We start from the raw sequence: 17,206 nt of genomic DNA, 5'->3' as shown, positions 1-17,206 counted from the left end.
GAATGGCACAGTCATAAGACAATCATAAGATTTAAAGTGCAGTGGTACATTTTCTGACCTTGCATGTTTCCTGCAACCTTATCCTTTCCATGAATTTCTCCAGAAATCTATGAAGCAGTTATACTAGATTTGGATGATCGGTAATTTAAATACAGCTTTCGTCATCCCTCAGCTCTGGCTATGCTGGCTAGGACTGATTGGAACTAGAAGTTCAACAAAATCTGAAAAGCAATCCCCTGGTCTGTGATGTTGCCTTCTCCTTTAGAGAGATGGTCCTAAATACAGTCTTCTCTATTTATACCTCTTTACCCTTTTTGTTTTGTTCTGGTTGTAGTTACCTACCAGCTTGATCAGAACCTTTGGTGCCAAGGATAACACCCTGGGATAGCAAATGCTTTGGTTCATTATATCACTTCTGTGAAATTTGCTCCTGTACTCATATCCTGGGTACATGCAGCACTAGTTCATAGATTTGGTTTTCCCATAAATCCCAGGTAGCATTGCCAGTTGGAGTGACTGGAAATGTAGTCCAAAACATTGATTGGATACAAGCTTCTAGCAAGGTTAAGAACCCCTGGTTTAAAGACAGCCCATAGTTAAGAATGGAGCCTGTTGTAGCAAAATTTGAGTTAAATACACAACGATTTGAGTTAAATACACAATACTACTTATACAGTATTATACAGGTGAAACTCGAAAAATTAGAATATCGTGCAAATGTTCATTTATGTCAGTATGGCAACTCAAAAGGTGAAACCAATATATGAGATAGACGCATTACATGCAAAGTGAGATATGTCAAGCCTTTCTTTGGTATAATTGTGATGATTATGGCGTACAGCTTATGAAAACCCCAAATTCACAATCTCAGAAAATTAGAATAGTGTGAAAAGGTTCAATATTCTAGGCTCAAAGTGTCCCACTCTAATCAACTAATGAATCCATAACACCTGCAAAGGGTTCCTGAGCCTTTAAATGGTCGCTCAGGCTGGTTCAGTAGGAATCACAAGCATGGGAAAGACTGCTGACCTGACAGTTGTGCAGAAAACCATCATTGACACCCTCCATAAGGAGGGAAAGCCCCAAAAGGTAATTGCAAAAGAAGTTGGATGTTCCCAAAGTGCTGTATCAAAGCACATCAATAGAAGGTTAAGTAGAAGGGAAAAGTCTGGTAGAAAAAGGTGCACAAGCAGCAGGGATGACCGCAGCCTGGAGGGGATTATCAGGAAAAGGCCATTCAAAAGTGTTGGGGGCTTTCACAAGGAGTGGACTGAGACTGGAGTTAGTGCATCAAGAGCCACCACACACAGACGGATCCTGGACATGGGCTTCAAATGTCGTATTCCTCTTGTCAAGCCACTCCTGAACAACAACGTCAGAAGCGTCTTACCTGGGCTACAGAAAAAAAGAACTGGTCTGTTGCCCAGTGGTCCAAAGTCCTCTTTTCTGATGAGAGCAACTTTTGCATCTCATTTGGGAACCAAGGACCCAGAGTCTGGAGGAAGAATGGAGAGGCACACAATGCACGATGCTTGAAGTCCAGTGTGAAGTTTCCACAGTCTGTGTTGATTTGGGGAGCCATGTCATCTGCTGGTGTTGGCCCACTGTGCTTCATTAAGTTCAGGGTCAACGCAGCTGTCTACCAAGAGATTTTGGAGCACTTCATGCTTCCTTCCGCAGACGAGCTTTATGGGGATGCTGACTTCATTTTCCAGCAGGACTTGGCACCTGCCCACACTGCCAAAAGTACCAAAACCTGGTTCAATGACCATGGGATTACTGTGCTTGATTGGCCAGCAAACTCGCCTGACCTGAACCCCATAGAGAATCTATGGGGCATTGCCAAGAGAAAGATGAGGGACATGAGACCAAACAATGCAGCGGAGCTGAAGGCTGCTATTGAAGCATCCTGGTCCTCCATAACACCTCAGCAGTGCCACAGGCTGATAGCATCCATGCCACGCCGCATTGCGGAAGTCATTACTGCAAAAGGGGCCCAAACCAAGTACTGAGTACATATGCATGCTTATACTTTGCAGAGGTCCGATATTGTTCTATTTCCAATCTTTGTGTTATTGATGTCATGTGATATTCTAATTTTCTGAGATTGTGAATTTGGGGTTTTCATAAGCTGTACGCCATAATCATCACAATTATACCAAAGTAAGGCTTGATATATCTCGCTTTCCATGTAATGCGTCTATCTCATATATTGGTTTCACCTTTTGAGTTGCCTTACTGACATAAATGAACATTTGCACGATATTCTAATTTTTCGAGTTTCACCTGTATAATACAATATAAGTTACATACAAATTTGACTTAAGGACAGACCTTGGGAACAGAACTTGTTCTTAAACTGGGGACTACCTGTATTACATGGAGCAAGGTGTATCCTTGTCTGGTATTTTGAATTGTTTGAACCCCATTAGCTAATAAAACATTAGTTCCTTCTCTTTTGGAGGAATCTATAGAGGCCTATAAGAACTGCCAAGTCAAATACAGGCTGATGACACTGAATTGAGTTTTATGTAATTGCTGCTATCTGTCAGTGGTTTCAATCTATCAAATAGATACCATAGCTCACTGGTAGACCATAATGTCTACCAAAACGGGCAAGGCAGGCTATTGCATATAAACAGGCAACAAACCCCACACTCGCTTGCACTGATGATTTTACCTAGTTGGGTAATGAAATGTCTGCAAGCAAACAATCAAGCTCAGAGAGCACCAAGAACACAGTTAAATCCTAAGCTACAGATATTCTCTTCTATTGAGACCATATTGAGCTTGGTGAGCCGCAATACAGCTCACCTCCACTAAAGGTCCTCTCCACTAAATGCTATCTAAATGCTCCACGACAGCTCCTCTCCACTAAATGCTATCGATATGTAGACAGTAGATTCTTTATATTAAAACATGTACATGCTTTGTGTATAACCAGAAGATGGCACTGGTTTGTAAAATTGAATATCATTCACATGCAGCTGTTTCTGCTCCAGTCCTGACCTTACCTGCCGCACCTGCAATCCTCCAGTTCTTGTATAACCTGCCTCGATCTATAAATCCGCTCGCTTTTCAGCAGTGCTCCAGGCACAATACAATGCAACATATAGAATGTGGGAGGTCCTTGCTGACCCTGCCTTCTGTCCTCTAGGGAACATCAACCTGATCCCTATGTTCCTCTCAGCACTTGAGTGCCTAAGCAGCCTGTTGTCATGGCAAGGCTAATAGTTGAGTTTCAGTGACTGAAGTCACTAGAAAAGTGGCTTGTCTCAGGCTTTCCTTGTGATGTGTTGGCCTACTATACCCTGAAATCTTTATGCAAGTATGTCTTTAATCAGTTTTAATTGAGTATAATGCAGGGAGAGAGAATGGCCTAAATCTGACGTGTACAAAAGTAACTTGGGAGTAATAATGGATTGATTTGTAAAGAGAAATGTCAAATGATATCAAGGTTTTATCTCCACTCTTCCAGTGTGCTAGAGTCAGCTCCCTGTTGTGTAAGCAAATACATGAGCAGACAATGCAGGATCTATCTGACATCTAGTCATTACAATAGAAATGCTAGTCTGGGGCACTGATCCATTGTTCTAGGAACAAATAAAAGCAGCATCTGGTTAGGGAGGGCCTTTTTAAACTACTGAATGGGAGATTCAACCTGCTGTTTCCTAAGCAGCCAATACAGCAGAGTGTGTCTGCATCTTCAGATAAAGGGGAAGTCTTCTACTGTATCTTGAAGGCTCTTAAGAGAAAGCAGAATTACACACTGTAGACCAGGCTGGAACCATATGTAAGTTCCTATATGTATTGAGTTTGATGTCCATTTTTTTCACTAGTATACAAGAGATAATTCTCTTGTTATGGCATTACATGAATGGAATGTATGCTCTTTTCACTTGTATTTCTGCAAGCAGGTCATCTGAGATCAACAGAATTGTTCACTGGTTTTCAACTTTGTTAATTAATTGCAGTCCTACTTCAAGTAATATCTCTGTTGTGATGGTGGTCAAGCTTCTTTCAAGAAGTTAAGGACCTTGACTAGGCAGGGTTTTGCAAAATATGTTTACAAGCATTTTGAATACTGTAAAAGTTTGAAAAAGACTTGTCAACAAGTAAAGCAATAGAGAAGGTAGTTTCCATAATTTATTCTTATCAGCTTCATAGTACATGCAAACAAACTAAGAAAGAATGATTGATGAAATAAGGATTGGAAAAAACAAGGAACAACTTTTGCCCTTACCTCAACTTTGTGCTCATGTTTTATTACATCATTCTGCTTCAAAACGTTTATGGACTCTGCACATGTGAAGAAAGTAAGTGCTACACACACACTTGTGCATCTCCTCAAATTCCCCAACACCAAAATTCCTCCTGTCTTTGGGGTGGGGATGAGATACATGACGTGAATCAAGGAGCTAAATGAAATTTGTTTCCATCATTCATTCCAATTTGTTTGGCTCAGTTCAAAAACAAGTCCTTTGTCATCTAACCACCATCTATGTATTTTTGGAGTTCTGAAGTTTCTGAAGGAAGATGCATAGAATTGCATCTGATTTTAGAAATCTTGCTTTAGCTTGGGAGACAAGATGGTCTTACAGCTCAAAATAGACTTTCCCTGTCTACCAATCTACATATGTAAAAGGTTGGGGTTGGTAAAATACTGCAATCTCCAATCTCATTCTCGCCATTTTCACTCCAACATTTGCTTGCTACCCACATGATTATTCAAGTCAAAAAGCCAGGTCCTAACACCTTTGGATTCTGGAAAATGGAAATTTAGGGTCCCCTATGTTACCCATGATTGCAGTATAAGAAAATAAAGTTTGATGCTACTTCTCTATTTTACTTCTACCATTCAAAGGGTTCTGGCCTTTCTGGGAGCACCAGATTACATTAAAGAAATTGGAATGGTGGAATAGAAGAAATGGCATACAATTTTACCTTCCCCTAGTTCCTCTCTAAAGGCCATGCCAGCAGGGGATTCTGAAAGTTTTAGGCTGTCAGTGAAGGCTACTCTATTGCCCTTGTTATGTCACAAAAAAACACAGGAATTTTATGAGTAGTGGCAACAGGGACACTTATTGATTCTGGGTTCATGCATTACACTAAACTATAAAGTGCATCATCGGTTGTGGCTTAGCATGATGTATTCTTTCAGCTCCCATGATTTCCAAACTATGTCTTTATGGCTCACCATATGTCAGCCAGGTCACGATGGTTATTCAACAACAATAGCTAAAATAAACAATGACTTGGGGATCTGAATGTCTGGGTTTGGAATTCTCAAGCCAGATATGCTTCATTTGAGAATTCTTGCAATCTTTTCATACCTGGAAATGTGGTCCATGGCTGGTAGCAAAGAGAAGGAATTGTCAGGAAAAAGTCAGGTAGGTGAACACCAAAATCTCTTATCTTGTCTTCTTCCTTCTCTCAGTTGACATCACCAACTGGCTATGGTTGCTAAGTAGGCAAGTTATACAAGCTAAACAGTCCAAAGAGAAAATAAGGCCTCTGGAACAGAGTGTGCAAATGAGAAGATAAATTCCTTTTGCAAAAGTAGAAGCACCTGATCAGTTTTAAGACTGCTATTCAACCTAGTACTAGAGTGTGTTGTGCAAATGAAATTATTTTATATAAAATATGTAAACATATTTTAGGCACAAATGGAATTAGTTATAATTAAAGTTAAACAAATTTGAGTCTCAAACAAGTTATAAATTCAATTGCTAAAATATACTCAGCACTTTTTAATCTCTCATATTGAAATTCTGTTTTTCACTTGTTAGTTTTATGTATTTTCAGTATTGTCAAAGGCATATAACAGATCAGGTCAGTTTCACTGGTTGGTTTTGTTCTTATTTGGCATCAGTTAGGTTTTAGAATACCAAAGAATGTTAGACAAATTAAACAGGAAATGCCATATAATTTTTGGTGGGGTTTTCTAGAGTTTTATATTTCATCTTTTAGCAAGATCCATCCCTTGTGCTAGGAAATTGCTAATTCCACCTACAGATATTTTGCAATTATTCAAAACTGAACATAGATTTTTAATAAAGATTTTCTGTGCTTCCATGTTATAAATTGTATCTGATACAATTTAGGTGTAGTCATAGCAATGCACATCTCAATATCTCCTGACTTCTTAGAAATGTAAAACTGAGATACTCTGAAATAAGCAGAGGTGTAGATAGCAATTATTTCAATGGCATTGAAATAATGACGTCACCAGTTTTTGGCCAAAAGCATTTATATATTGCTTGCTTAACATTTAGAAATAACTTATTTCACCAGGTTATTAGCTAATGACCTATGTGTTCTATCTGTTGTGGCCAAGTGAAAATGGAAGAGTAGTGTCACCTACTGTCTAGAGAGCTGTAGACAGACGTTCTCCCACATACCCACCTGTTCTTGGGCTAATAGTTTCTCAGAAGCCCTTCTTTCCAATGAAATCAAGGGTTATAAAATCTATTTCTTCAGTAATTCAACCTTTTTCATCTACTGTTAAAGAAGCTAAAAGCATGCAAGCCAACAGGCATTTCAAAAAGGAATGTGTTTTAAGAGATTGTTATTTTGTTTGTACAATTTCTGAATAAAGGACAGAAAACCTGTTATAGAAATACTGTATACACTCTATGTCAAGTAATGCAATTGTTTTAATTGCAGTATTAAGAGCCTTTATGTTTGACTGCTACAACTGAAGATGCTACTTTTAATCAAAGTGGTTAGATTTCGAGTTTCTTAAGAGTTGTTCATGAAGCATGAAAAATATTTTAAAGTGATTAACAGTATACTCCTAAGTGCATGAATAAGGGACTTCCTCTTGCAATAGAAGTTAACTTGCAGTGCAATCTTTTGCTTTAGGTTAAACAGACTCAGCACAACTATACCCAGATACATCCTTTGGCACTTCCCTACCTTATTACTGCTTTTTAATTAAACACATTGGGAAGAAAGCAGTCTTTGGTGCCGGCTTTATTTGCAAGAAAATCAAAATGGTAAGGGGTGTAGCTTCATGCTTTCTTTGGACATATACTCACTGCAAGAAGAGAAAGAGGAGGAGGAGAGAAACTGCTTTCTGCCAGGACATTCTCCTTCATTAATCACATCAGTTTGTGACAAGCCATACTTCAAATGCTCTTTATTGTGAGAGTGCCATGAACAGGCTCTGAACATTCCAAATGTGGCCACTGACCTGGGAGAGACAGATGGAGACAGATCAAGGAAAAACTTAGGTCTCGATACTGTAAGATTTCAGGCCTAATAAGAAAATTCTATGTAAAAAGACCTTCCTTACATTATTTTAAACTTAATACTGTTGGTAATCCAAAATGCTGTAGTAAAAGAAGTACTGTGTAAGTCTTTAATGAAAGGTCTAGACTCCAGGAGGAACCTCTTAGGGAGGAAGAGTCCAAGATGGCACTTGACACCACATTAGTTGGACAGGAATGTTCAAATTATATCATGGCACTTCATAAGAGTGGCCCTTGTCTCCCATAATTTTCAGTTTGGTTCTTGAACTATTGCCTAGACCAGTGATGGCAAACCTTTTGGGCTCAGTGTGTCAAAAATTCGGAAAATGCCTAACTTGACTGCTGGTGTGTCACCCGCCCCCTGAACAAAAGAGAAACAATTCTTTACATATTCATTTATTTTTTAAAAATACAGTCCAATCATGTGCAATACTATGTATTATATAAAGAAACATCAAATAATTACAAAAATGAAATACAAATAAAACAAATTCAGTTTCTTTGGTAACTCAAACAGGGAGAATAGTTGTTGGGTGTTGATGAATGCTGGTGTGTCACCCAAAACATCATGGCGTGTCACTTTTGACACACGTGTTATAGGTTCGCCATCACTGGCCTAGATAGTCTCAAACTATTAAAGGCTTGGTGGCAGTGCATGCTGAATATAAATTGTTCTTACATTCTGATTATTTTATTACTTCCTTGATAATTATGCAAAGTCATTACCAAAGCTTGTTGAAGTTGAACAGCTTATATTCTGGTTATACTATTAATTGGAATAAATCTAATTTGTTGCCTTTGGAATCACCAATATCTATAGATTACTGTGTTACAGATTAGGATTTACAATTTGTAGACTACAAATTACTAGGGTTTACATTTTTCATATCAAAATATTTGAATCAAATATGACAAATGTACAGATGTAACTTGATACTGCTCCGACCAATTGTATCTTTACCAGGGACTCCAACATACAACATAGTGAAAGAACTGACAAAAAAGCTTGGACACCTCACAGAGAACAGTGAATATTCTATCAACTCCTTACTATAGTGCCTCTAGAGAATCAAAGACATACACATAGATGGAGATGAAATTATGGTCTCATTTGATGTCACAGCACTCTTTACGTCCATAAACCCAGAACTAGCGAAAGAATCCATATCAGCAGTACTATACAACACGCCCGATTTAACCAAATACATCCAGATCGAAATACCCAGAATTATGGACCTCATCAACCTCTGCCTCACTACCTATTTTCAGTCTGATGGACAAATATACCAACAAATCAGAGGCACACCCATGGGATCACCACTGTCAGGACTTAGCAGAGATTGTAATGCAACGCCTAGAAGCTATAGCATTTCCTCACATACAACCTAAAGTATGGATCCAGTATGTAGATGACACCTTTGTTATAATAAAAAAGGAACAACTAGAGAAGACACATGAAACCATCAACAACATCTTCAGAGGAATAAAATTCACCAGAGAGGAAGAAAACAACACCACGCTACCCTTCCTGGATATCCTCATCAGCAGAGGAAACAACCCCAAATTAGAAACCCAAGTTTATCAGAAGACAACCCACACTAATCAAGTACTCCATCACCAAAGTAACAACCCAACCTCCCACAAGAGGAGCTGTGTAAGAACATTATTCAAGCGAGCACAAACGCATTGCGGCAACCCAGAACAGCAGAAAAAGGAAAAATACCACCTATACAACATCTTCCAACAAAATGGATATCCACGCAACTTTATCAAAAAGTGCCTGACCACTCAACCTACTATAACACAACCTACACAAGCTATGAAAAGGATCACACTGCCATACATCAGAAATGTCTCAGAAACCACCAGCAGACTATTACAACCACATGGCATCTCTGTAGCACACAAACCAACAAAATCACTCCAAAACATCTTAAGCAAACCAAAAGACCCAGTAGCCCAAAAAGAAAAAAAACAGGAGTCACCTACAACATACAATGCAAGGACTGGAACAGCCACTGCGTAGAACAGACAGGCAGAAGATTAGCAGAGCGCATCCACAAACACCAACTAGCAGTCAGAAGACATGATGAAAACTCCTTAATCTCACAACACATGGACAGACTTAACCATAGTTTTAACTGGGAAACTGTCAGCATTTTAGACCAAGCTAAATCCAAAAATGCAAGAGAATTCTTGGAAGCTTGGTATTCAGACAAGGCAGCAATTAACAGACACATAGAGATAAACGGCATCTACATACTATTCAAAAGAGACAAAAGACCAGAAGATCACCTCACCAGCAATCATCATCCAGATAAGCAAAGGTTACCCACCAGGCACACAATCAAGCAGTAAACATAGGCTAATCAAGGAACTACCAGAGTAGCAAAACAAAACCCCCACCCCCACCAGCCCTGGCAAGGCTGCCACAGTATATAAATAGAGAGCAAACCCCATCCCATTTTAGCACTGAAGATGTTACCTAACCGAATAATGAAATGTTTGCAAGAAAAGAACCAAGCTCAGAGAACCCCAAGGACTCCACAGTTTCAAGATGTGCTGTTCAAGCTCTTTTGAAAAAGCACAAAGAAACAGGCAATGTTGAGGACCGTAGGAAACTTAATGCAGCAGATGAAAGACACATCATGCTTACTTCCCTTTGATATTGGAAGATGTCCAGCAGTGCCATCAGCACAGAACTGGCGGAAGCCAGCGGGACCCAGGTACACCCATCTACTATCTGGAGAAGTCTGGCCAGAAGTGGTCTTCATGGAAGAATTGCAGCCAAAAAGCCATTCCTCCGACGTGGAAACAAGGCTAAGCAACTCAATTATGCACGAAAACATAGGAACTGGGGTGCAGAAAAATGGCAGCAGGTACTCTGGACTGATGAGTTAAAATTTGAAATATCTGGCTGTAGCAGGAGGCAGTTTGTTCGCCAAAGGGCTGGAGAGTGGTACAATAATGAGTGTCTGCAGGCAACAGTGAAGCATGGTGGAGGTTCCTTGCACGTTTGGGGTTGCATTTCTGCAAATGGAGTTGGAGATTTGGTCAGGATCAATGGTGTCCTCAATGCTGAGAAATACAGGCAGATACTTATCCATCATGCCATACCATCAGGGAGGCATGCAATTGGCCCCAAATTTATTCTGCAGCAGGACAACGACCCCAAACATACAGCCAATATCATTAAGAATTATCTTCAGTGTAAAGAAGAACAAGGAGTCCTGTTAGTGATGGTTTGGCCCCCACAGAGCCCTGATCTCAACATCATCGAGCCTGTCTGGGATTACATGAAGAGACGGAAGGATTTGAGGCAGCCTACATCCACAGGAGATCTGTGGTTAGTTCTCCAAGATGTTTGGAACAACGTACCTGCCGAGTTCCTTCAAAAACTGTGTGCAAGTGTACCTAGAAGAATTGATGCTGTTTTGAAGGCCAAGGGTGGTCACACCAAATATTGATTTGATTTGGGTTTCTCTTCTGTTCGCTCACTTTGCATTTTGTAAATTGATAAACATAAACAATTACAATATATATATTTGAAAATATTCTTACTTTACAGCATTTTTTCACACCTGCCTAAAACTTTTGCACAGTACTGTATGTCAATACAATTTTGGGAAATGTTATAATTGAGGATCTCAATGTGACATTACATCCTTAAAGCATGGAATTTGTCATTTCATGAAGAGTTTTTAATCTGTGATGTCTTGGGGTACAGCAAAGAGGATAATTTTATGTAACTGGAAAAAAGTAATTCTCCTGATTTTAAGGAATGGGACCAGGATATTCTGATGCTATATTGTGTCTATACTTACAAAGATCAGAATTGTGCAGGTAAATGGTTTTCCTTATGATACTCTGTGGACCTGAAAAGTTGAACTTTGAAGAAGCAAGATAGAAAGAGTATTGATTCTTGTGAACTTTGGTGTTGGAAAGACTCCTGAAAATACCATGAATAGCCAAGAAAACAGAATGGATTATCATACAAATCAATCCATAGTTCTGGCTAGAAGCATAAATTAATAGGCTCAGATTATATTTTGTACATATTATGTGAAGACCTCACAGCTACCAAAAATTGCCATTCTTATAATGTAATAAACTGGGGCATAAAAGGAGATAAAGATGTCCTGCTGAGCTCCATTTCACTCAGTGCTTTCTTCTAGAGAACAGGCTCTGCATTTGAAGGGGATTTTGCAGAAAAAAATATTTGTCTCAAGCAAGATCTTTGTAGTGGGATAGAACATTATATGTTTTATATACTCTGGGTATGTGCATCCACAGACACACTGCACTTTTCACACCATTCCCTGTTAGTGGAGACCAGGCCACTTAGTTTAAGAAGCCGTAAGAAATGTCTCTACAAAACAAATGGTAACCACACATCTGTGTGAAGGAAACAGTTGGCCTTGGAAGAATAGGGAGCTATCTCTGTCTGGAACCATGACACACAACAATGAAAATGCCCCATTCTCCTGACATTTTTCAAAGCTCCTGTTCTCCAGAGACATAAGATTACATCCTGCTCAGGATATAGTCCCTGGATGAATAGATTGTATTTAATTGATCTATATAGCTACCACTCAAGACACCTAAGAAAACAGAAAGAGAGGCAATATAAAAAATTAAAAACACAGATTAAATAAGAACTGATATCAATTTCTTTCAAACAGTGAAAAGAGGTATGCGTTTGAATTGCGGTAGGATGGCTGTAACAGAAAATCTTCTTTTGCCAGATATTTAATCTTCAACTACTTCTACAATTTGTATTGATATTGCTGTAGTTAATGAGTTTTTAAAATAAAAAAAATCAGATTTAGTATTGCCTTGTTTTGTTAACATGGTTTTGTAAATGATCTGAAGAGTACTTGATAACTAGATAAACAGAAATATAGACTCATCTGTTTTGAAATATAATCTTTAAAAACAAAACAAAAAAAAATGAGAAACCCTGCAATATTAATGATACTAGTCACATGAAATATTTGGAAGGGGTTCTTTGGAGTTTCTGAGTAAATTTTCCCAGTAGCAAGAATATGCTGTAATAAATTGTGTCTTTATTACAACAGATGATCTAGTCTCTCTCTGTCAAAGCAAGTATTCATTACCAAACCTTGTGTACCATCTCCATAAACTCCCTCCCATCGTCAAGACTGGCACCTGATCACCATCTGCAGGTTAGAGTAACTAACTGCAGATAAGATGTTCATTCCAGCAATGTTAAGGCTTTGAACTGATGCATTTTTGCTGCTTCCATATTACTCCATTACTGTATCTCAGACAATTGTAGGACTTCCATTTAACAAATATAAAGATTTCCCTGCCATCTGTAGGCTGCCCTTTTCTAGTGCAGAGTTCTATATGTCACTTGGTATCACTACAGGCAAACCACTGTTCCAAGGGGAAGATGATTCCCATACAGGATTAGGATGGAAATTCATGCCTGACTAATGCCCTTAGACCTCCGTGTCCTTGAAAGGATTCCGTTAGAACTTCAGTGTCCCATAATGATAGCAAACAATATTTTTGTTGTTGTTTAGTCGTTGTGTCCGACTCTTTGTGACCCCATGAACCATATCGTGCCGGGCCTTCCTGTCCTTCACTGCCTCCCTGAGTTTGCTGAGTTTCATGCTCACTGCTTCAGTGATGCTATCTAACCATCTCATCCTCTGCCATCCTCTTCTCCTTTTGCCTTCCATCTTTCCCAGCATCAGGGTCTTTTCCAAAGAGTCCTCTCATCGCATTAGGTGACCAAAGTATCTGAGCTTGAGCTTCATTATCAATCCTTCCAATGAGCAGTCAGGGTTAATTTCCTTTAAGATTGACTGGTTTGACCTCCTAGCAGTCCAGGGGACTCTTAAGAGTCTTCTCCAGCACCACAGTTCAAAGGCATCAATTCTTCAGCACTCAGCCTTCTTTATGGTCCAGCTCTCACAGCCATACATTACTACTGGAAAAACCATAGCTTTGACTATGCGGATCTTTGTTGGCAAGGTGACATCTCTGCTTTTTAATATGCTATCTAGCAAACAATACTAGACCCAGAAAATAAAAGTAGCTTAAAAGAAGCTATTAACTCAGATTTTGCTTCAACTATACATACACATGTGTATGTATATGTGCGCGTGCACACACACACACACAGCCTGCTCTCGGGAATGAAGTTCCCCCTGAGCTCTGGGTAGCTCCCACCCTGATACTGCTACAGAGGGCCTTAAAAGGCTGGGCTGTTCTCCCAGCCTTTGGGTTGGGGTGGTTGAAACCCCTTGCAAGTTTTGTTGATATGTTTTTTGTATTGTTGGCTGGATTTGCCATTTTGTTCTTTATTTTGCCGTTATCCTATTTGCTTATGTTCTTTTTGACTTTTTGACTTGTAATTTATTTTCTTTGCCATATTGTGAGCCACCCACAATCATTCTGGAGTTGGGCAATGTCTAAATTAAATTAAATTCAGTGTCTATATACATATACATATAGAACACACAGATGCAAGTTCTGCAGAAGCCAAATGCTTGCTCTTCGTAGCATTCTGATTGGTTCCAATTGTGGAATTTTTTATTTGTTAAGAGCCCCCTGCCTGCCTGCATGCCTGCCTGCTTCTCAAGGACCCCCTTCCTACTTTCCCATCTATCCATCTATGTATTTGCTGAAGCTTATATTACTACTCCAATCCAGAGCAATTCTGAGCGGCTTACATTCTCTTCTTACAGTAAAAGCTTTAACATACTAAAACTGCAATAAAATGAGAAGCAGTACAAAACAATAACTGAAAAAAAGGAGACTAAAACTGCTTCAAACAAAATACCAAAGCACAACCCAGGGTAGAAATTCTATATTATATTAGAAAGCCAGGTTTTAAAGGCTTTCTTAAAATATAACAGGGGAGGGTTAGTCTAATCCTGGGTAGTAAGCATTTCCAAAGAAATGGAGTTCCAGTAAAGAAGACTCAACTCCTTCAGATCTTTAGATGACAGTTCCTAAGGGAAGGGACCTGGAGCGAGTTTACCTGCACAACCTTATTGGATGGGCCAACCCACAGATACTAGATAAGCATATAGATATCCAGGCCCTGAGCATTTTAGGGTAACAACCAACACCTTGAATTGCACCAAGAAACAAAGCACTAAATTATAATTGCAGAGCAAACTGTCACTCTCCATGTGATATTCTTATTGATCACAATGGGACAGGAAGTTATTTTTATTTTATTTATTTATCAAATTTATATGTCCACTCATCTCACAAGAAGTTACTCTGGGCCGCATACAACAATGAAATAGAACAAATATATAAAAACAATCATTAAAAAACCCAATTATTAAAAATTAAAATATTATTAAAAAATAAAAATATACAAGCTACAAAGCACAGAGATGCTGATAGATAGTGAAAATCATTAAATGAAGCAGAAGAGAATAGCATACACCATGTGGAAGAACAGTGGTTTTTGGAATTCAGGGTAAATTGATTCCAATCTGTTTGTATTTCTTTCTTTTTTTTAAGAATTAAAACCTATGCATTCCCTCAAAAGGTTCTACGGCCAAAACAAGTAGCAATATTTAAAAATCTGCAGAGTAGATGTAGACTGCACAATTTTTCTACTTAGCTGTTTTATTCAGCATATTTCAAAATAAAAGAAACACAACTGTGCTTTTATATAGATTCATCTGACTTCAGCGCACTCAAGGAGCCCAGGAGCAGTACATCCTTCTCCTCTCCCACCAAGGACACCAGTTCAGCCTTGCCCAGAGCCATGGGAGTAGGATTTGGTGAAAGAGCCGTAGCAGCCACATAACACTAAGCCAAGATTTTAACCATGGCTTTACAGTGGCAGTCCCAGCTCTAAAATGCTTTCCAAGGGAAGGCAGCCTGGGGCCCATCTTGCTGTTTTTTCTTCAACATGCCAATATGTTGGGTTCTCTCTGGCATTCTACTATTTTCTACCACTTTCATCTCTACGATATAACTTTTGTAACTAATGGTGATTTTAGTATTTTATCTGTATTGTGTTTTATGCTAGATCAGTGTTTGTGTACTGGATTACTACTGTGTTGAATTTTATTTGTTTATTGTGATTTTAGTCATTTACTTAATAGCATTTATATCCTGCCTTGCTAAAAAGACACTGAACCATTAACATCCAAATAAAAACTTATAAAAATAAAAGTAACAGTAATGTAACACTAATAATACTGTAAAAACAAGATGTGACAAAAACATATATAAAATTTAGAAAGATGCATTTTTATTAATTTTATTATTAAAGTTAACAGTAGAAAATCTAAGGTGTTGATTTTACAAAACAAACATAAATAAGGTGACAGTTTTGCAATTCCTTCTGTGTGATTGTCAGCCTGAAGATTGATCCAGGAAATGTATTTAATAGTTGCATACAAAAACATTTAGCTGCTTCACATTTATTTTATTTCCCTGGTTTTAGGATACTCTATTGTTTGGGTTTAATGTTACTATTGTTATTATTACTGCCTTCCTGCTCTGAGGACCTGGCATCATGGCTGCAAATTATGGAATCTGAAATTTAATAAATCTGAATATTAATACTTGGGGAAGGCTGTCCTAGAGGGCCTACAGCGGACCAGATGATTAAGAAAAAGTGGGCCTGGGCTTCTGCCTGGCCCACCTCTTGTGCTTCACAGTTTGACCCTCTGGCAGAAGTAGGTGCTGAGCAGAGAGCCAAGATATTTTAAATTTATTCACATTAATTAATTTATTTAATCAATGTATAGAGCAACCCAAATGAAATGTCACACAGGGCAACCTAAATAAAATAAAATAAAAAAAATAAATAAATAAAAAAATAAAATAAAAAAATAAAATAAAATAAAATAAAATAAAATAAAATAAAATAAAAAAGGATAAAATGATGAAAACTATTAAAACAAACAAACAAGTAGCCAAGATGAGCACAAAAGCTCCAACCACTGCCTAGCAGAAAAAACAGGTTTTGAGAGCCTTGCAAAAGGCAGGTAGCATTGGGTCCTTCTAAATCTTGTGGTGAGGTGGGGGGAATGCTGTTCCATATGGTAGGTGCAGAGACAGAGAAGGCCTGTCCTCTGGGTCCTGCCAGATGACACTGCTTAAGTGATGGGACTTGGAGCATACCCACACCCACTCTGAACTTCTTATAATAAAGGCCAAACAATTAACTGAGGGTATGAGGTTTCCACAGCTAATTCCAAAGTGAAAAACAAATCCACTGTCATCTGAGTACAACAGATCAGCTTTGGTTTAAATCAGTGCTTTCCTTTTTGTCTCTACAGGCAAGGTTCTGCTCAAAGGACATTTGAGCTACTTAACGGTATGGATTTCTTTCTCCAGACGTAGAACACTCTATTATTAATGTTACTTCTTCTCTGCTATAATACATTTTAAAAGCCATTACTGTAATACTATTGATTATTTGAGGATATCTGCTTAACATTGCACTGATTGAATCTATTTTTGCTTTTCTTGTGTTAGCAAAGCTCTAAGAAAAAAGCAGTTCACCTGCTATGTCTGTCTTGTGCTGTGATCAGCTTTGATAAACCTATCAATTTAACACAATATGAAACTATTTATAGCAGAGTTAGACAACCTTTCGGGACCATTAGGCCCATTTGGTGTTCTGAAAGCATATCATCTATGTCTCCACAATGGTTGCCAGGAGGGGCCTTTTACTTCATTCACAGATGGTCATAACGGGCGTGGCAAGCCATAGAAAGCCAATTTATCAGACAGCAAGGAAGTGAGATTGCTCCCCCTATCTTGGGTGCACTGTACCAGAATAAACTGCCTTTTTTCTGGACAGGGCGTCTTGCTTCCAAGTAGAGCACTGGACTTTAGCCACTCCCCATACCTATGGGGTTATTTAAAAATAAAGTGGATGTTGCTGCACTTTGCATCATAGTTGGCCAGATTTGCATATATTCTCACATCTTGCTTGC

The 17,206-nt window shown here is 38.6% G+C and overlaps 1 protein-coding gene across 5 annotated transcripts in view; it reads right to left on the bottom strand.

The window, feature by feature from the left end:
* The window catches only part of MTNAP1 (mitochondrial nucleoid associated protein 1), a 41,272-nt gene that overhangs the window by 14,104 nt on the left and 9,962 nt on the right, over positions 1-17,206 (bottom strand). For 2 of the 5 annotated variants that reach the window (XM_088138342.1, XM_088138341.1), the window contains exon 6: positions 5,334-7,195. The gene's annotated coding sequence lies outside the window, so the exon portion shown is untranslated. Of the gene's footprint in view, positions 1-4,133; positions 7,196-17,206 lie in introns of those variants that run through there. The other 3 variants (XM_088138340.1, XM_025168805.2, XM_088138343.1) reach the window with 2 other exon arrangements.

Source organism: Python bivittatus, unplaced genomic scaffold (genome assembly GCF_059951505.1).
Source record: "Python bivittatus isolate LINGU-HERP-01145 unplaced genomic scaffold, Pbiv_v1 ctg000220_np1212, whole genome shotgun sequence".
NCBI classification, from domain to species: Eukaryota; Metazoa; Chordata; class Lepidosauria; order Squamata; family Pythonidae; genus Python; species Python bivittatus.
This window is presented reverse-complemented; position numbering and strand designations above follow the sequence as displayed.